We start from the raw sequence: 16694 nt of genomic DNA, 5'->3' as shown, positions 1-16694 counted from the left end.
AGAACTCCCTCACGCTAACTCTGGGAATGATACAGCACCCCCTTTCCTGAACCCTCGGCAACCACTAATCTGTTCATCTCAATAATTTTGTCATTTCAAGACTGTTACATAAATGGGATGATACCACAGGTAACCTTTTGAGTCTGGCTTGTGTCTCTCTGTGTAAACCCTTGAGATCTATCCAAATCATTCTGAGTACCTGAAGTTTGTTCATTTTTATTGCTGAATAGGTTCCCACCTGGGGGGCGCTTGCTAATCTTAGACACAACCCCGCAAAGGCACACACAGCCTGCATGGGGATTGCCGCCTCCCTGCTCAAAACTGTTAGCCTGGCCCGGCCGGTGTGGCTCAGTGGTTGAGCATCGACCCATGAACCAGGTCAGAGTTCGATTCCCAGTCAGGACACATGCTCTGGTTGTGGCTCAATCTCCAGTTGGGTGCGTGCAGGAGGCAGCCGATTGATGATTCTCTCCCATCACAGATGTTTCCATCTCCCTCTCCTTCTCCCTTCCTCTCTCTGAAATCAATAAAAACATATTTTAAAAAACTGTTGGCCTAAAGCTACAGTGTTTCTAACAGGGGTGTGTCATACCTCTTCGTATGTTAGGCGGCGGGAAAGCAGGGAGGAGGGAAAAACAAAAACCACTGCTTGTTTTAATTGCTTCCCTCACCCCATTGGTGAGGGAGAGATTCCCACCCCGGGGTCATGGGGATGGCCAGATGCACAGCACCCAACACTGGACACGTGAGATTAACAACCATTTATTGGTCACGTGTATCACAGCCTGGGGGAAGGGGGAGGCTACAAGCCAGATGGGGCCACATGGGGACTGCACTCGGAACACAGCGAACAAACAGGCTGTGCAGGCGGGCTCAGCAGCAACCAGAGGGTGAGGTGTCCCTTGGTTCCAATGGGAGCGTGTGATTGGCTTGTTGGAGTCGTTCCAAGGGCTGACAGGAAGTGAAACCCTCTGCTCAGGGAGAAGCAGGCGTCGCACCCAATCTGTCCGATAAGGAAGGTTGTTTGGCAAGGGAGCCGCGTGAGGAGGGGAGCTGTGAGGCCTCTCGGTTTCGCCAGATGTCAGCAGCACATAATACTGAGCCTTCTTTTTAGACTGCAGCGCTTCATGGCAATCCCTTTGAGGCTTTATTGTGGAGCGACAGAAAGGAAAGGTAGGAATATTTCCCCTATAGGCTTTATTCATAATCACTGGGAGTTACACAGAATAAGTATAAGGTGTGTGTGTGGGGGGGGGGGATGTTTGTTTGTTTGTTTTCTTGTCCTGGGGAACTATACTCCCAATGAGGTAACAGGAAGTCAAGAGAACTTTAACCTCGCCACCATGGAGACCACACTTCTCACTCAAGGAGAAAGGGGGCGTTGACATGAGGATTTCCTGAGGGGATAAGGCACCTGGCCATTGGCAATTCCAGATACTTGATTGACAGGCAGGAGATCATGGACACTTTCTGGAATTGACAAGCCGAGAAAGGGAAGCTTAGGGTCTGGGCTATTGTGATTTATAAGGAATACTGAGTGCCCCCCGAAAATGTATACACACTTTAACAGCTAATAACTCATTTAATTTTGAAAATGAACTGTATGTTAATAAACACTGACTTTATAATCATTCAAAGTGTGTATACATTTGTAGGGGATACCCTGTATATATTTGATCTTCATCCCAGTTTCTGGCAGAGTTTCTAAAACCCTTGGAATTTTCTGTGATCACAGTGATAAGGGTGTCTTTTGTTATGCTAAGTAGGTGACTTTTGGAAGCACCTAAGGATAGGGGCTGGTTGCCAGGAGAACCAACCATGTGATTAGAAGGTTGGAACTTTTAGTCCCACCCCCTTATCTCCAGGGAGGGGAGGGGAGAGGGGCTGGAGAGTGGCTCAGTTATCATTGGCTAATGATTTAATCAGTCATGTCTATGTGGTGAAGCCTCCATAGCAAGCATGTCAAACTCAAAGGCTAACACGGGCCAAATAAACAAGGTTTAGGTTTACATGGGCCACAAAAAAACAAAAGCTTTGCCCTAACCGGTTTGGCTCAGTGGATAGAGCGTCGGCCTGGGGACTGAAAGGTCCCAGGTTTGATTCCGGTCAGGGGCATGTACCTTGGTTGCAGGCACATCCCCAGTGGGGGGTGTGCAGGAAGCAGCTGATCGATGTTTCTAACTCTCTATCCCTCTCCCTTCCTCTCTGTAAAAAATCAATAAAATATATATTTTTTAAAAAGCTTCAATTTTCATAGAAACGTAGGTTTCTTTCAATAGAGACATGCTGAATACAAAGGGCTGAAATAAATGAGTCATCGTTAACATAAAATAATAGAACATTTAAATAAAAATGAATATTTTTTCTTGAACATTAACTTGCCAGACACTGAATAACTGCACAAATTAATTAGCGTAACGCAAATAAACCTATTTTTCTTGATCTCCAAAAGCGAAATATTTCCTGTTGCGCACACCAAACAAGCCAGTCCAAGACTAATGACGTGGTAATCGGCTGCTAAAATATTCGCTGCTGGTATTAGTGGAGAGAAATGGTGCGCCTGCACGTAAGGCGCATAAGGAAAATGAATGCAACACGATTATAGTCATCAGTCATTAGCGAACATTGTAGTTCATTATTAATAATTTTGTATAACAGGATATTGTAAAAATTAAGTTATGAAATTTTTATTAAAATGTTTCTTACATACCGTTATATTGGCTGGGCCGCAAAAATATTCGTTGTGGGCCACATGCAGCCCGTGGGCCGCGAGTTTGACATGACAAACCCAAAGGGGCTGGGTTTGGAGAGTTTCCAGGATGGTGAACCAGGACACTTCCAAGCTCCATGAGGACAGAGCTCCTGCACTTGGGACCTCACCCCATGCCCCTCTTCACCTGCTTCCTCTCCTTAACATCTTTTTTAATAAACCAGTAATCTAGTGAGTGAACTCGTTTCCTGAGTTCTGTGAGCAACTCTAGCAAATTAATCAAACCCAAGGAGGGGTCTCAGCAACCTCTGATTTACAGCCCGTTGGTCAGAAGCATAGGTGACAACCTGGCCTTAAGATTGGCATCTGAAAGGGGGCAGTCTGTGGGACTGAGCCCTTAACCTCTGGAACCTAACACTATACTGTATCTCCAGGTAAAGCTGTCAGAACGGAGTCTAATTGTGGGACACCCAGCTGGTGTTGCAGAACTGTCTTGTGGTGTGGGAGGGGAACGGGGGGGACACGTATTGGAATTGGTATCAGAACCTTTAGGATCAAAATACTCCTTTGGAAGAGGCCTTATCTACTCCTCGTTCTAAACCAAGTTCTACTCCATCCTCAAACCCTAAATCTCTCCATCAGAGAAACTATCACCATTTGCAATTATGCATCATTTGTGTGCTCCTCGAAGGTAAGGGTCATGCAGTAGAAAGCATGAGGGCTTTGTTTATTGCTATGACCCCAACAGAATCCACCAAGAACTAATCCATAGTTTAGAACAAATGAATGCACAAGTTTAACACACACGTAGACTGACTTGCTGTGGTTTCTGATTTAATGAAATCATTGAGGAGAGTAACCAATCATGGCTTGCCTGGAGCTGAGGGAGTTCCTGAGACGCTAGACTTGCATTGCTAACACCAGGGAAGTCCAGGACAAAGCAGGACAAGTTGGTCACCCTTTAATGAGGAGCTAAATGACCACAGAAGAACTCACTGGAGCCTTATTCCTGATGTCGAATAAATGCTTCCCAAGAGGCTCACCCACTGTTGCCCCAGAGAGATCCCATCACTGGATCCCATTCCATGAGAGCCTTGTGGGTCGACATTTAAGATTGGGGAAGTATGGCAGGATGGTAAGAAGCTAGGAAAATTCCTGGGCAAGTGGAATAAGGAAACTAAGACAAGAAGATTAAACAAGGCCAAACAGTTTAGGCAGCTTGTCAAGACATGATAACGTCAGGAACTGAATTAATCAGGCAGCCAGCTTGTGACTTACAAGACCTTATTTTCCCCAACCAAGGACACTCGAGAGCAAATGGTTAATACCTTTCCTCTCTAACCAGAGGGGGGGGGGGGGGGGGGGGGGGGATATATATATATTAAAAGCTAATTAGTAATATGCGAATTAGACCCAACGTCCTTCCAGATGAAGCCGGGGCTTCTAGGGAAGCCTGGGTCCCGGGTGCCAAAGGGAAGCCAGTGCCAGCAGCCAGGGGAAGGAAGGCCTACTCTTGCACGAATTTCGCGCATTGGGTCTCTAATATATATATATATATATATATATATATATATATATATATATATATATATATATATAGTTTAAATCACCCTAGAACTGCTAAGGCAGGAAGGAGGAAGGGAGAAGGAAAAAAAGGGGGAGTTTTCTCTCACTCACTGAACAAAGAAGTCAGCAGTCTTAGGACTTGCCAAGATAAAATCGCCAGATGCTCTCTTAAATTCTGGGAAAGCTACAACAAAGTAAAAGGGGGACCTTGAAATCTAGTCTGTTGCCCAAGACATCCAGTAGAGAAACTTTGAAACCTGTAGACAGAAAAGTATAAAACCTCTAAACTTCTACCAGGTAGGGTGCTCAGACTAGCTGGATGCCCACTTGTGTTCTATGCCAAATATATTTTTAATATATTTGCTTGCTTTGCTACAACACTATTTGTCACTCATCTGAAGTCTTTATTATGAGACTGATAAGAACCAAGGAGGAGGCAGCCCTTGCCCTCTGACTCAGGGGGCTGTCTGGTAACAGAAGCATTCCTGGAGAGGGTTTAGCTGTTTTCAGCTGGAAGCCAGAGTCACCACTGGCCTGGGACCATTCCGCCTTTCTTTAAGACCCTCATCCCCAGCCACAGTCTCAGACTCCCCAACCTTGCCAAAGCTCCATTTCCCAAAAGCAAGGGCGTGAAGGTGACATCCCTAGAACTGCTTTACATATTGTAGGACCAGCAATATCTCCAAGAGTATATCATCTCCCAGGCTTAGCTCTGCAGCAGGAGGCACTGAAACCAACAGTCAACAGTAAACCTTTACGTATTAGATCACAGAGTCTAGAGATGTAGGTATAGACTTTAACTAAATGTTTCCATTCCTTTGGTTGTCACGTGGCTTATAATCAAAGATTAAGAAAGTATGTTAGTCACGTCCTAGAAATCTGCTGATAAATCAAGTTCCAGGAAAAGTACATTTTGCTTGATGATAGAAAAATGAGGCCAGTTAAACATAAACTGGTGATAGCTTAAGCAATAACAGGGATCACAAGATGTTTCATTTCTAACTTTCACCTTAAAGATAACATCACTGACACACAATTATAAGGTATTTTGCAGAATCTTGGTTCCTCAGCCTGGTTCGATCACCCAACTGTTATGCCCAGATTTCAAGATCCCCCAAAGATCCACCAGGGAGCGCCGAATCCGATGCAAAAGCATAGAGCCTTTATTCAAGCTGAGCTTGGTCCCTCTGCCTCCATTACTGGCACAGTGGCAGGATGCGAGAGAGCCCCAAATCTTGAAAGAACAAAGACTTTATAGGGCTTGCGGGGGGGGGGGGGGGGGGGGGGCTCAGGGCCCACTCGGACTACTGATTTGGCCGATTCCGGTTGGTTGAGTGAAGGCCGGGGGCTAGTGACACAAGGGCAGGGTTCAGCTAGGGTATGGTTACACAAAGACAGGGGGGTGGTCAGCATACTTTTGGCCTTAGGTTTGTTTTCCTTGCATTCCCATTGGCTGAGATAAGGGCAGGCTGAGTAACTGATACATTCTGTGGCTTTTTCTTGGAAGAGAGGTTAGGGACACAGCTATCAGTCCCGTTCTGTCCTTTCACAACCACAGTTACGAAGGCATCAGACAAGATAACATCAGAAACTGAATGAATCAGGTTAAGGAAAGCCACTGAAGCTCACACAAGAACTAACCAATCAGCTTCTGCCATGACCCCTATCCCCTAACCCTCAACCTTTCCCTTTAAAACCCTTTGGTTTAAAAGCCATTAAAGAGTTTGACTTTTGGATGCTAGCTCCCTGTTCTCCTGGCCCGGCACCCTGCCGATAAAGTGCTCCAAATTCTCCACTACAAATCTTGGTGTTCAGTGTTCGGCTCTGCTGGGCATCAAATGTGTGCACCCTCTTCCATTCCATAATGAGGCTTTGCATTGTGTCACCTAGGCCCCAAAGCAACATGGTCCTCAGTATCCCAAAGTCTCAGGAAAACATCTTCCAATTCATCTCCACATAGTCTCAGAACCTGTTCAAGAACCCCGCTAGCAGCCTGGCTGGCTCTCAGTAGTTGAAGGTCAACCTATGAACCGGGAGGTCATGGTTCGATTCCCAGTCAGGGCACATGCCCAGGTTGCAAGCGCAATCCCCAGTGTGGGGTGTGCAGGAGGCAGCCAACCAATAATTCTCTCTCATCATCGATGTTTCTCTTTCTCCTTCTCCCTTCCTCTCTAAAATCAATTTAAAAATATTTTTTAAAAATATTTTTAAAAAGAGCCCTGCTACAACAAGCATCCAAGACACCCCTCCATTTCCTCCATGGGCTCCCAGATTTCTGTGCGCAACAACCTCTCTCTCCTCCTTCAGCAAAAGCTGGAAACCCTGGTGCAGAGGTGCGCAGCACCTGGCATTCCTGCCACCAGGGTCTGGGTGTCTGAGAGAGATGGGTGCTAAGAAAGCAGACAGGTGACCACACCTGTGTCAGCCCAGACTTTGGTAAAATATAAGGATGGGAAAACTCCATTTTGAGAGCTTTTATTTTTTATGTGGATTGCATTATCCTTAGTTGTTGTTGTTTTTGTTTGTTTGTTTGTTTGTTTGTTTTTGCTTTCTATCTATGTCCTTGTGAAGCAAAGCTCCTTTAGAAAAATTGCAGCTTTTCTTCACTCTGTACTATGGTCACCTGGAAAGCAGAGGGGCCCTCGCTCAAAGCTGGATTTCAATGTTGAAACTGGTGACGGTGTGGCACCCACATATCCAGAGGGTAGGAAGAGGATTGTGACTCAGTAACTGAGGTCGCTGGGGGAGAGCAGGACAGAAATCTCATGGAGCTCTGAAATGGCTCCCGAGAAAAAGAAAAGGAACCTCGCTTTTCTCAAAAGGGCAAGAAATACTAGTAAGTGTTGGTGTGGATCTAGAGAAAATGGAACCCTTTTGCACTCGTGTGGGAATGTAAATTGGTGCAACCACTATGGAGAACAGTAACCCCTCCTCTGGGTATTTGTCTAAAGCAGTGGTTCCCAACCTTCCTAATGCCACGACCCTTTAATACACAATTCCTCATATTGTGGTGACCCCCAATTTCATTGTTACAAATTGAACATAATTAAAGCATAGTGATTAATCACAAAAACAATATGTAATTATATATGTGTTTTCCGATGGTCTTAGGTGACCCCTGTGAAAGGGTCGTTCGACCCCCAAAGGGGTCGCGACCCACAGGTTGAGAACCACTGGTCTAAGGAAAATGAAGTCAGTATTTCAAAGAGATATTTGCACCTCCCTGCTCATTGCACCCTTATCTGAGACATGGAAACATCTTGGACACAACAAGTATGGACCTGGAGGGCATTACGCTAAGTGAGATAAGCCAGACAGAGGAAGAAAATACTGTATGATCTCACTTATATGTGGAACCTTAAAAAAAAAATGTCAAACTCAAACGCAGAGTAGAACAGTGGTTACCAGGAGCTGGGGTGAGGGATGGGGAGATGCTGGTCAAAGGGTACAAGCCTTCAGTTATAAGTCTTGGAAATATCATGTACAGCATGGCAACTATAGTTAATAAGACTGTGTTGTGTACTTGAAAGTTGCTAAGAGAGTATATCTTAAGTGTTCTCACCATTTTAAAAATATGTGGGGTGATGGATATTTGCTCATTAGCTTGGTTGTGGTAATTATTTCACAAAGTATATGAATATCAAGTCATCCCATTGTACACTTTAAATATATGCAGCTTTATTTATCAATTATACCTCAATAAAGCAGGAGGGGCGGGGAAGAAAAGAGCTTGGTCTGGGGATTTTTTGTGGTGGGGCCGATGCCAGAAAATCACCAAAAGTCGGGAGGGAGGAATGGAACGGATTCTTCTCACCGCACTCAGAAGGAACCAACCGTGCCAACCCCTGGGCCCAGACTCCCAGCCTCCAGAATTGGGAGACAATTGATTGCTGTTGTTTAAGCCCCTGAGTCTGTGGTTCTTTGTTATGACAGCCCTTGGAAATAAATAGAAGCAGCCAGGAAACGTGAAGTACATGTTTGCCAAGCTTTGTCTGTGTGGAACAGCTTGGAAGAACTGAAAAATCGCTGTCAAGTTGCCTCTCAAATCACAGACACTGATCTCTCTCTCGCTCGCTCACTCCCTCGCTCACGCTCGCTTGTCTGGGTGATGGATTTCTATTATTTATTATCACATACCAAAGCCTAACATTATGAGTTCATATCCCATCAGAAAAGTGGCTTAGCACTGACTGGTTTGGCTCAGTGGATAGAGCGTTGGCCTGCGGACTCAAGGGTCCCGGGTTCGATTCCGGTCAAGGGCATGTACCTTGGTTGTGGGCACATCCCCAGTAGGGGGTGTGCAGGAGGCCACTGATCGATGTTTCTCTCTCATCGATGTTTCTAACTCTCTATCCCTCTGCCTTCCTCTCTGTAAAAAATCAATAAAATATATTTTTAAAAATATTTTTTTTTAAAAAGTGGCTTAAGTGAAGAGGTAGATTTGTTTTCTCTCATAAGGACTCCAGAAAGAAGAAATGGAATTGAATTTCAACTGCCAACACCAAAGGATAAAAATTCCATCTGGGATTTATTTTTTCAACATAAAAGCTCATTTATAAATTGTGGCATTTATTGGCATGTTTAGGTTATAGATTTTCAGGGTATGGGATTGAGGGGCTGCAAATGTGCAAATCTCTTCTTTGGTTCTTAAGAGAGTGTCACATGTTGGCTTCAGGCTTGGCTGGATCCAGGTGCTCAAACTATGTTAGGAATGTGTCTCTTTCTAGTCTCCGCCCTGTTTCCCTTTGTGTTATCTTCATTAGCTGTCCCTGTTGTAGGCAATTTTGCCCTGACCGGTTTGGCTCGGTGGATAGAGCGTCGGCCTGCGGACTGAAGGGTCCCAGGTTCGATTCCGGTCGAGGGCATGTACCTTGGTTGCGGGCACATCCCCAGTGGGGAGTGTGCAGGAGGCAGCTGATCGATGTCTCTCTCTCATCGATGTTTCTAACTCTCTATCCCTCTCCCTTCCTCTCTGTAAAAAATCAATAAAATATATTTAAAAAAAAAATTTTATTCTCCAAGCTTAGCAACTATGACAAAAATCCTGGGATTAAGTCTTATTGGCTTGGTTTGAGATGTGTGCTCATGGTTGAACTATCGGCAAAGAGATAAAACACACTGATTGGACAATCTTGGTCACGTGCCCAATTCTAAAGTTGGCCCTTCTCAAACCACATGGCTAAGAATGGGACAATAATTCCCCAAAGGAAATGCAGAAGAAAGGCGTTGTTGACAGCAGAAAGAGGAATGGATGTTGGACAAGTGCAACAGATCTCCATTACACCAATGTTAAGCAAGCCATTAAGACTTACTCAAACATAGTGTTCATAAACTAAATAGAAAGGTATTATATTGCCTGGCTGGTATGGTTCAGGGGTTAGAACATCAGTCTGCACACCAAAAGGTCTCTGGTTCAATTCCTGGGTTGCAAGTTCGATTCCTGGCCCCAGTTGGGGTATATTCCGGAGGAAACCAATCTATGTGTCTCTCTCACATCAATGTTTCTCTCTCATTCTCTCCTGCCCTTCCACTCTCTCTTAAAATTGAGGAAAAAAATATCCTTGGGTGAGGATCAACAAAAATTTTTAATTAATTTACTTAACTAATTAATTTTAAAAATAGAAAATTACTATAGTTTATTGAGCACTCCAGTTTGGTATTCCACCTAGAAGTCTGGCTGCCAAATAATATCTCACAGCATTACAGAAAATTTGGAATTTTTATAATTTCATGAAGGAATATTGTGTCTTTGTGTTGTCTTGAGTTGGCTGTGATTTTCAAATGCTGTTCTTTTTGTTTAGCTAATGATAAATTACTGTGGGTTTAGCTTGTTATTTCCAATTTAATTTGTTGTGGGGTGTTTGGCAAAGCCTACAGTGTTTAATAACACTCATTTGCATAAGAGTATTTTTGGTCTCTAAGCTTTCAATAAGTAGACGTTAAGTCACATATGCATTGAGTGAAAATAGGAATCATCTGTACTCACATTGCTAAAGCAGATGTACCCACAATTCGCCAACTTTTAGGATGCATTTAGGCTGACATTCCATGTTTACTACCCAATTGTCCTCCTCTGGAGACTGGGAACAGGCAGATTCTTGATTCCCTACTAATTATGTCAGTAACAAACAAAAAAAGGTAGAGCTGATGGCTTAGAGGACTTTGTGTATCTCACACACACACACACACACACACACACACACACACATCTATACTAATAAAAGGGTAACATGCAAATTGGTTGGGACACCCTCACGCAATGACCGAACAGCAGGCTGCATGGGGCAACCAGGCCAGCAGGGAGGCCAGTGGGGAGGGGGGGGGGGGGGGGGGGCAGTGAGGGGCAACCAGGCTGGCAGGGGTAGCAATTAGGGACGACCAGGCCAGGAGTGGGGGGCAGTTGGGGGCAACCAGGCCAGCAGGGGAGACAGTGAGGGGCAACTAGGCCGGTGGGGGGGCAGTTAGGGGTGACCAGGCCAGCAGTGGGGGGCAGTTGGGGGCGATCAGGCTGGCAGGCAGAGGTGGTTAGGGGTGATCAGGCTGGCGGGGGGGGGCAGTTAGGGGTGATCAGGCAGGCAGGCAGGTGAGCAGTTAGGAGCCAGCAGTCCCGGATTGTGAGAGGGAAGTCTGACTGCAGGTTTAGACCCGATCCTCAGGATTGGACATCCCCTGAGGGGTCCTGGATAGGATACGGTGCAGGCTGGGCTGAGGGCACCCCCCCCCCCTTGCACGATTTCATGCACCGGGCCTCTAGTATATATATATTTCTTTTCTTTTCTTTTCTTTTCTTTTTTTTTTTTTAATCCTCACCCAAGGATATTTTCCCATTGAGTTTTAGAGAGAGTGGGAGGGAGGGAGAGGAAGAGAGAGAGAGAAGCATGGATATGAGAGAGACACAGTGATTGGTTGCCTCCTGCACTCTCCCTGACCTGGGTCAGGGATTGAGCCCGCAACCAAGGTATATGGCCTTGACCAGGAATTGATCCCAAAACCCTTCAGTCCCTGGGCTGACGCTCAAACCATTGGGCAAACCAGCTAGGGCTATGTGAAGTATGTATTTTTAAAATAGGTCTTAAATTATAGAGGGTCTAAAAACTTGATCCAGACTAGAATTGACAAACTCCTGGAAAAGACCAGATAAATATTTTTGGCTTTGCAGGCTATACAGCCTCTATCAGAATGACTAAGTTAGACTTCGTACATAAAAACAGCCATAGACAGTATGTGAATGGATGTGGCTGTGTGCCAGTAAAACTTTAATTACAAAAATAGGCAACCAGCAAATATGGCCCGTGGGCCACTGTTGGCCACCCCATGGTAGGAGTTTGTGCTTCCTTCTTTTGAACCCTTGAGGATGTTATGGGTGTGAATATCAGTTCCCAATTAAGACACCTAAGAGATATAACTACTTTTTGGTAACAATTTCATGACTAGTTCAAACTCCTATTATGTGTGTTAGTGGAAACCTCATCTCAGCCAGCGGGGGTGCTCTCCATTTTGGCAGGATGCTTTCTCTTGGTTCCCAGCGCTACATCTTAGTTTTCTGGAGTTCAGATGGTGCCTAGGACGGGGGTGAGGCAGGGAGAAGGATAGGATAGGTAATCAAGTTATTGTCTCTTCAAGATGATCCCACTGAGGGGTTCATCATCATTGTGGTTGTTGGTTATTGGTTGTAATGGGTTGAACTGTGTCCCTCGAGAGAGATATGTTCAAGTCCTAATCTCCAGTATGTCTGAAAATGGCCTCTTTAGGTCATATTAGTTAAGATGAGGTCATACTGGAGTAGAGACAGCCCTTCATCCAATAAGGCTGGTGTCCTTTTAAGAAGAGAGAAGAGACACCGAGATACCAGGAGAGAACACCATGTGACAACGAGGCAGAGATTAAAGTCCTACAGCTCCAAGTCAAGGTGGACTACAGGCAAACCACCAGAAGCTAGGAAAAGGCAAAAAAGAATTATCCCCTATGGGTTCTAGGGGGAGCATGGCTCTGCCAACATCATATATATACATTTCAGAGAGGAAGGGAAAGATAGAGAAAAAGAGAGAGAGAGAGAGAGAGAGAGATTAATGATGAGAGAATCATTGGTCAGGATCGACCCTGCAACCCAGGCATGTACTCTGACTGGGAATGGAACCATGACCTCCTAGTTCATAGGTTGATGCTCAACCACTGAGCCACGCCAGCCAGGCTAGAACCACTCTTGTTCCCACCTCTTCATACCCACTGGCTCTCTGGATCATACTCCTTGTCCCAAATCCATTTCCCTTTTCTTCCAAAGTAATAGAACAGTCGCCAGGAACATGGCGGCCCAGTTAAACATTTCCCAGCCTCCCTTGCAGTTAGGTAGCAACTGATTTCTAATTAAGTACCAAAAAAAGTTAATTGCTATTGAATACGGAGAGAGAAACACTGCTTCTCCCAGGCTCATTTCTAAGAGCAAATGCTTTGAGAGAACATAATCCGTTCACCCCGGGATGGGGTCAGAGCAATTTTAACCTCAGAGTTTAATCTTTCAGCCAAATATGGGCTCCGTTACTAACCCCCGTGGCTAGAAATCTTCAGGATGCAGAGACCATTCCTTTCTGGTCTCTAACAAACAGATGCTGAGAGCAAATATTTGCCCTCTGGGAACCTGGGCAGGGAAAAACGGGAGAATGGCTTTTCCGCCACCAAGCTACTTTGGGGATTAAGATTATCAAAGACTAATAGCAGCTGTTAGGTACTTAGCAAATGTAGCTAATCAGCCTCTCACACATGGGGAAATCATCTAAATACACCACTGCTGTTAAATCCTGTGGCTGCAGAACTATGCATCTCCCTCCTGACCAGGTAATTAGGAAGAACGGAATAATCGCCTTGGCCCCATGGCAGAGGCAGCAATATATCACAACCTGTGGTATATCACAAGCGTGTGGCAGGATCAGAGGTTGCAAGTGCTTCCAGAAAGAGAAATCTCACAGTAAAAATGGTGCATAATACACACAGAAATTCATCAGGCCAGGCGCATGGGAAGACTCTGATACAGGTTCAGCGAAGAGCTGGTATGGGGGTGTCCAGTTGGAGACTACATTTCCCAGCCTCTCTTGGGTGTGGCCAGATGAGGAAGGTCTTGCCGGTGAAACGTGACCCAGAGTGATGAATGTCTTGCTCAAGAAGTGGAATGTAGATGTGCCTGTGACCCAGTCTCAACCTATCAGAGAAGACAATGCCCTAAGGCAGTGGTTCTCAACCTGTGGGTCGCCAACCTGTGGGTCGCGACCCCTTTGGGGGTCGAACGACCCTTTCACAGGGGTCGCCTAAGACCATCGGAAAACACATATATAAACAGTGGTTCTCAACCTTCCTAATGTCGCGACCCTTTAATACAGTTCCTCATGTTGTGGTGACCCCCAACCATAAAATTATTTTCGTTGCTACTTCATAACTGTAATTTTGCTACTGTTATGGATCGTAATGTAAATATCTGCTATGCAGGATGTATTTTCATTGTTACAAATTGAACATAATTAAAGCATAGTGATTAATCACAAAAACAATATGTAATTATATATGTGTTTTCCGATGGTCTTTGGCGACCCCTGTGAAAGGGTCGTTCGACCCCCAAGGGGGTCGCAACCCACAGGTTGAGAACCGCTGCCCTAAGGAATGGCGGAGCAACAAGATGAGAAGCAGCAGGATTCCCAAAGGACAATCAATGCTGAAGCAGCTCGGTCCTGCCAACCTGGACAGCTCATGGAAGACTGTTACATGAAAGAGAAACACTCGACTGTGCTCTGTAAGCCACTGAATTTGGGGTCCTCTTTGTTACAGCATCTGAACCTTTACCTTGTCTAATACAATAGGCTAGTTCATTTCACTCTCCCAACAACCCAATGAGTTGGTTTCTATTATCAGTACCATTTTGCAAATAAAAAAACCGAGACATAGAGAAGGTTAAAGAAATTGCCCAAGATTCTAAAACCAACAAACAGAATTAGAAGCCAGGGTTATCATACACCAAAGCCCATGCAGGAGATTCTGACTCAGTAGGTCCAGGGCAGGGGCTGAGATTCTGAACATCTTGTGATGCTGCTGCTGCTGCTGCTGCTGCTGCTGCTAAGCCACGGACCCAATTTCAGGAGCAAGGATTCCAACCACTACACTCCCCTGCCTCCCCTAAGAGTTAGGAACTAAGCGCCCAGGTTCCCAGATTCTCAGATCTCTAAACGACAGCGGAAAAAGTTTCCCTCAAAAAAGTTCCCCTTTCTGTGCTGCTCTCCTCGCCTGGAAATTGGTTGGATTTATATACTCAGATGTTTTAAAATAGTCAAATTCTCTTTCAAGCATGAGATTTCTCCTAGGAAGGTGTCTCACATCCAAAGAGCAGCCACCGTGAAATTGTGAAATATGATGCCACTTTCCGGGTCTCCTGTGACAGCTGTCTCACCCGTCTTTTCTCACTCCAGCTCTCTACCCCGAGATAGCATTTATGGAGGCTGCTCGGGAAAGGTGACACAGGCCGTCCTGTGCTCACTTCAACGGAAAATGTTGAAATGAAGGTAGAAACACTCTCAGCCTGGAGGGATGTTATAATCAACAGCAAAAGCCATCTCAGTGCTCAGAACACTAGGAAATGTCTTCCTGCTGCAAACCCAACTCCAACCTGAACAATCAGCACATTCCAAAGGGGGCCAAGTCCAGTTCACACAAGAGAAAAGCAAATGACCAGTAAGCAAATGAAGAAGGTCATCATTGCTGGTGAATAAGGTACCATGTTCACCTGGAAAATGGGCAAAAACTAAAAAGAATATTAGCACCCAGTGCCGTTCCTGATGAGAGGAGATGGGCACCCTAATATAGTGTGAGGGAGCGTGCATGTTGGGAGTCATGTGGTTGTAGGGGACAGAATTCTGATTTAAAATAGCTCAATCAGAAAGGGAAGTGGCACCCAGGCCTGTGTGGCTCAGTGCGTTTGAATATCCTCCTGTGCACCCAGAAGATCTCGGGTTCAATTCCTGGTCAGGGCACATACCTGGGTTTCTGGTTTGACCCCCTGTCTAAATTTGTATATATGTTTGTTTGTATTTCCCCCCAGGTCCCGCGTGGTTCAGCGTTCAGGATCTGGAAGAGGGCCACACACAAATGAAAGAGACAAGACAAGTAATAATTTGGAAATATTGGGGAGCCAGGTGGGCAAGTCCAACTCAAGGGAAGGACTTCGGCTGGTGCTCAGGCCTCGTCAACCTTTTATTGGTTTGGGATACACCCATAGCCCTTAGGCAGGCAATTTCCAGTAACAGGCAGACTAGCCCACAAGCAAGGATTTACATAATAATAAATGGGGAAGTTGCTTCAGCTACCATTGTCTGGACTAACAATGGGTGCACAGCCCTGACCTTTGCCAGGGCTTCAAGGGTCACCAGCCTTCCGGGTTCCTTGTCCACACCTCTCTGAAAATAGGTGGCTTCCCACAACCCCCTGTCAGGCCAACCAATTAATATCTCTCTCACATCGATGTCTGTCTGTCTGTCTGTCTCTCTCTCTCTCTCTCTCTATATATATATATATGTGTGTGTGTGTGTGTGTGTGTGTAACCTATATAATAAAGAGCTAATATGCTAATGAGACCTAACAGCAAAACGACCATCCAGACGACCTTCCAGATGAAGCCGAGGCTGTGAGGGGCTGCGGGGACCAGCCAAAGCTGTGAGGGCCGAGCCCCTTGCATGAATTTCGTGCATCAGGCCTCTAATATATATATATATATATATATATATATATATATATATATATATATAAATGTATATATATATATATATATTTCTCCCTCTCTCTCTCTCTCTCTCTTTGCCCCTCTCTAAAATCAATTTTTAAATGTTAAATGTATATATAAAATGTTAAACATATATATTTAGAAAGATATATATATATATATTTCTCCCTCTCTTTCTCCCTCTCTAAAATCAATTTTTTAAAATGTTAAATCTATATATAAAATGTTAAGTATATATTTAGAGAGAGAGAGAGAGAAATGGCAGGGAATGTATTGATCGGTGACTCTGAGAAGTCCAAGTGTGAGTGCGGTTCTAAGCATGGCTGGATCCAGGGCTAACAAAGATGTCATCTCTACAACATGCTTCCCATTGGGTGAGGACCTTCCTCCTCCCATAACCTAATCATGACAGCTTTGGTAGATGGGACTGCATTTCAAGAAATGCAGTACAGCTCTGGCCAATGTGCTCAGTGGTTAGAGCATCAGCACACGCATAGAAGGGTCTCTGGTCTGATTCCCAGTCAAGGGCACATACCTGGGTTGCAGGTTCAATCCCTGGTCCCAGTCAGGGCAGGTGAAGGAGGCAACCAATCAATGTGTCTCTCCCACATCAATGTTTCTCTCTCACTCTCCCCTCCCCCCTTCCACTCTCTCTTAAAAAAT

General features: G+C 45.1%; 1 long non-coding RNA gene across 1 annotated transcript in view; it reads left to right on the top strand.

Annotated features, from left to right (window-relative positions):
• The first annotated feature begins 1002 nt into the window (after positions 1-1002).
• Positions 1003-16694, top strand: part of LOC139009878 (uncharacterized) — a 32694-nt gene continuing 17002 nt past the window's right edge. Inside the window, exons 1-2 of the long non-coding RNA XR_011471455.1 lie at positions 1003-1173; positions 15354-15418. This is a non-coding gene — a long non-coding RNA (uncharacterized lncRNA). The remainder of the gene's footprint in view (positions 1174-15353; positions 15419-16694) is intronic.

The sequence above is a fragment of the Myotis yumanensis genome, unplaced genomic scaffold (assembly GCF_028538775.1).
Source record: "Myotis yumanensis isolate MYYU_CA2020_CCGP unplaced genomic scaffold, mMyoYum1.0.hap1 SCAF_5, whole genome shotgun sequence".
In the NCBI taxonomy this organism is placed as follows: Eukaryota; Metazoa; Chordata; class Mammalia; order Chiroptera; family Vespertilionidae; genus Myotis; species Myotis yumanensis.
This window is presented reverse-complemented; position numbering and strand designations above follow the sequence as displayed.